Source organism: Brassica oleracea, chromosome C8, assembly GCF_000695525.1.
Source record: "Brassica oleracea var. oleracea cultivar TO1000 chromosome C8, BOL, whole genome shotgun sequence".
Classification (NCBI taxonomy): Eukaryota; Viridiplantae; Streptophyta; class Magnoliopsida; order Brassicales; family Brassicaceae; genus Brassica; species Brassica oleracea.
In genome coordinates this window covers 9,725,842-9,730,703 of record NC_027755.1, presented here as the reverse complement: position 1 = coordinate 9,730,703, position 4,862 = coordinate 9,725,842, and the positions used below count along the sequence as shown (strand labels likewise).

The following is a 4,862-nucleotide window of genomic DNA, read 5'->3' as shown; positions in this document are numbered from 1 at the left end:
TTTTTTCCCTCGGTATGTCGCTGTTTTCTTGTAGTGACAAGTTCTTATGCGATATGTCTTTGAAGAGGAGATCAAATATGTGTTGTTTGGTATGGTGAGTGATAAATTCCCAAGTCTACATGGATTTACATGTGAATTTTATAAAGCTTGTTGGTCAGTTATCAAGAAGGGTTTTGTGGTGGCAATTCAATCCTTCTTTGATAAAGGTTTTTTTTCCAATGGGATCAACTCAACCATCTTAGCTTTAATACCAAAAATATGAAGCAACTACAGTGCGAGAATTATCGGCCCATCTCATGTTGCAATGTCATCTTCAAAGTGATCTCAAAGATCTTGGCAAGAAGGCTGAAATAAGTGTTACCGAAATTCATAGCGACCAACCAATCTGCTTTCGTCAAAGACCGTCTTTTGATGCAAAATGTTCTCCTCGCGTCTGAGCTGGTGAAAAGTTACCCTAAGAGCAATATCGCCTCAAGATGGGCGGTAAATATCTTTTTTTTTTGAATGAATGTTATATTGGATTCATCAAAAAAACTTTTTTACATCAGAGTGTGTCAGAAATTGAAAGGGATTGTTTTTCTCATACTACTTCTACTCTCTACTGCCAAACCAAAAGGTAAGAGTTCCCTTAAGCTTCTTGGGACCATTCTTTCTATTCAAGCTAAGTTTGTTCCTTATGCTCTTCTCAACAATCTTCTTAAACACATGGACGTGCGTATGAGGCTCTCCATGTTTCCTTTTATTCCTTTCCCGCCACAACACATGAATGGCGCATTGCATTGCATACCTGATACAATACTTTTTCTCCACAGCCATAGTTTCTTCCGAAATAATTTTCTTTACTTCAAGCCACTGAGGTGAGTAAGATCGTTTAAGTATCCCTTTGGTGAGGTACTCCACACTTCAGACGAGTACGAGCAGTCAAAGAAGATGTGGTCTCGTGTTTCCAGGGAGGAGTTGCAGAGAACACACTTTTGATCTACTCCATTTATCCATCGCGACATGCTGTCCATGGTTGATAGGCGATCCAGCATTGCTAGCCTAGTGATGAAAGCAAACTTAGGAGTAGCTTTCGAGAACCACACCCCTCTGAACCAACTACATTCTTCGATTCCTTCTCTCATAAGATACCATGTCTCTTTCGAAGAGGACTGGAGCTTATAGCCAGGCTTACTTCTCCACAAACTAACATCTCTTTTCCCCGGATATTGCTTTCTTCTCAGTAGACTCAACTCTTCTTCAACTTGATTTAGTAGCTTTGTTCTATGGCTTCTTCTTCTCCTAACGGTGAATATGGCTTCTTCCACTGTTGCAGCTTTCCTGATTCCCATATCAATTACTCCTCTGTCTCCTAACAGCTTTGATAAAATTCCCATTTCAGACCATGAATCATACCAGAAAGAAGTGGTTCTTCCATCGCCTACTTCCACCTTATAAAAGTCTCTGGCCATATCCCTAAGCTTTAGAATCTTCTTCCACATCTAGGAACCCAGTTGGCTCTTGCCATTCAACTCCCAGAAGTTTTTCCTATTGAGAAATGTCTTATGAACCCACTGACTCCATAAAGACTTTGCTGACAGTATTCTCCAAATAAGCGTCAAGCCATTCACAACATTCACTTCCTTCAAAGGCCGGAGTCCCAGCCCACCCTCACTTTTTAGTTTGCAAACGTCCTGCCACGCCACCTTTGCACCTGATGTCTTTAGCTCCGGTCCTGTCCAGAGAAAAGCAGAGCAGAGGCCCTCAATTTCTTTTAAACATTTTCCAGGCAGTCGATAAGCTGAAGACCAGAAGTTTATAATACTCATTAGTTCAGATTGGATCAACTGCAGTCTTCCTGCGTAAGAAAGAAAGCGGCTAGTCCATGAGCTTATACGTGATCGTATTCTTTCGATCAGTGGTAAGTAATCATGATACTGAATCCCCTTCGTCATCAGCGGTAGGCCAAGATATCTTACCGGAAGCTCACCTTCTGCAAAAGGAAAATTCTCTATGATAGAGTGTCGGATTTGCTCTGGTACCCCCGCCATATAGACTGTTGACTTCTCAATACTAATGCTCAGACAAGACCAAGTGGCAAATTCATCAAATACTGAGATGGCTCCCTCAATTGATTGTTTTGACCCCTCTACGAAGACCATCAAATCGTCCGCGAAGCACAAATGAGTAAGGTATAGAGTCTTGCACCTTGGGTGGTACTGAAACTTTTTTTCCTCCACTGCTTTATCAAGTTTCAATGACAGAACATTCATACATATCACAAACAAGTATGGGGAGAGCGAGCAACCTTGCCTTAATCCCCGACTACTCTGAAAATACCCAGCTAGCTCCCCATTGACCTGCACTGAGAAGGAAGGAGTGGTGATGCAAAGCCTGATCCAATGAATGAATGTTTCTGGAAATCCCATAACTTTTAGACTTTTCAAAACAAAATCCCATTGAACCGAGTCAAAAGCTTTTGAGATGTCTATCTTCATAGTGCATCTCGGGCTAATGTCAGGTTTGTGATAATCCTTCACCAGTTCAGTGGCTAAGAGAACATTTTCCATCGAAAGTCTTCCCTTTATAAAAGCAGATTGGTTCTCTGTGACCATACTCGGGAGCACCACTTTGAGCCTATTAGCAATAATTTTGGAAACCACTTTGTATAGTACATTACAGCACGAAATAGGACGATAGTCTTTCATACATGTTGCTTCAGTTTTCTTTGGAATGAACGCAAGAATGGTGGAGTTGATTCCCTTAGGTAAGAATCCCATCTGAAAAAACGACTGAACAGCAATAGTGAAGTCGTTTGCTATGATTGGCCAAGTGGTTTTGAAGAACTCACAAGAATAACCATCAGGTCCAGGGGATTTGTTTGAAGCCATGCCAAATAAAACAGTTTTTATCTCTTCCTTTGTGATTTCCTTAGTAAGCGTAAGACCTTCTAGTGTGCATGGAAATCTGATCAAACTTCCCAACTCCTCCTCTGAGGCACTCGTATAGTTATCAGGTTGATTGTTTAGGATAGTTGAGAAGAATCTCACTGCTTCCTCCTTGATGTCCTCGTGTGTGTTCGCAATCTTCCCATCTGAACACATAATTTCACTGATCGTGTTTTGAGCCTGGCGGGTTCTGATGGAGTTGTGAAATGTTTTATTGTTTTGGTCACCTACATCTAACCAATGAAGTTTAGATCTCTGTTTGAGAAAATCCTCCTCTAAGCTAGCAACCTTTAACCATTTTTCATACGCCTCTGCCTCCTCCTTCATATCATCCTGCGATGAACTGGATAATTTTTTCTTTTGCTTTTCACAAAGATCCTGATGAGCTTCTCTAGCCCTCTTTGATAGATTTCCCAACTGCTGACGGCCAATATCTCTTATAAGGGGTTTCAATCCCTTTAGTTTCTTCGAGAATCAAAACATAGCAGAAGTGGAGTGGAACAACTTTTCTGTAGAAGACCAATATTCATCTACCATGGGGAGAAAGCTTGGTAACTTGCCAATGATGTTTACATATTTGAAAGGCCGTTTGATTTTTGTTGTTTCTGGAAAGAGTTTTACTCTACATCGCAGATGATTAGAGCATCCTCCAGCCTCAAATACAGAGTAAGCATTATTAAACCTGATCAAAGAAGCCTCATCGTTGAGCAAGACTCTATCTAATTTTTTGCTTATTATTCCTTCATCTCTTCTGTTACACCATGTGAAGAGCGGTCCCTGGTATCCCATATCTGTGAGAGAGCAGTGTCGAGCTACCCGTTGAAAGTCCCTCATACCTACTGGCAAGAAAGGATCATGGGAGTAGCCTGAGTGTTCTTCACCATCCAAAATCTCATTAAAATCACCCATTAGCATCCACGCTTTGTTTTGAAACATAGGGGAGCTTTGATGATTACATAGATCCTCCCATAGCATCTTTCTTTCCTCCACACCATTACTTGCATAAATGAAACTACAGAAAAACTCTTCCTCATTTTTTAAGCAGACTGAGCAAGTGATCAATTGATCTGTCTTGTATACTGGAGTCATACAAATCGTATCCCTCCACAGAACCCAAATTCTCTCTCCTTGACTGTGTTCATAATTAGTCATTGAAGACCAATCCCCGAAAACTGAGTTAATAATTCTTGATTCTTTCCCTTCCCTTACCCTTGTCTCCAAAAGACAACCAAATAGCATATCTCTATCTCTTGTCCACTCTTGTACAACGGAATGTTTAAGATGTTTGTTGAAACCGCGAACATTCCAAAAGAAGCTCGACATTAAAGATGTTTACGAGAGGAGGACCTAGTACTCATAGCCACCGGGTTATCACCTGATAGCTGAGCTGTGTTCTCCTTAGCTTTATTTTGTTTTTTCCTTGACTCACGTGGTGGTAGTTGATTCTGAACCACATCAGTCTCGGACGTTTTTTCCAATTCTTCTGCGTGAGTGATTGGCAACTCCGTGTTTGGGAGTTCTGCTTCTGGCTCTGTTTTCTCTTGAGTGTTAATCTTCTCCTATTCTTGTATTCCTCCTTCTTCCTCGTCATCAAGACTAAGAACAGAGAATTTAGAAGCTGAGATGATTACATCTTTCTGTTTCTCAGCCGTAGCACGCCCTGGTGAACGTCCAGCTTTGCCAGGTGAAACATTCAGCCAATTCTCATTAACTACTTCTTCCACTTCCTATTCACTGTTTTCTTGATCATCAATCAATACCCTTTCATGACCTGCAAGTTCTTCGAAGTCATTTTTAGCAGAAGCAGAACCTTCATTCCCTTCTCCCTTCTCACTACTACCACAACTTTTTTGACTCTTGGGCGTGGCTTCCCTCATTTTTTCCTCCTGGTCTATCTTCTTGATCATACAAACTTCTCCTTTATGTCCCCATTTA

General features: G+C 41.1%; 1 pseudogene; it reads right to left on the bottom strand.

The window, feature by feature from the left end:
- Window positions 1–591: 591 nt before the first annotated feature.
- LOC106308608 lies at window positions 592–4,250 on the bottom strand (annotated as a pseudogene).
- Between the last annotated feature and the right edge of the window lie 612 nt (window positions 4,251–4,862).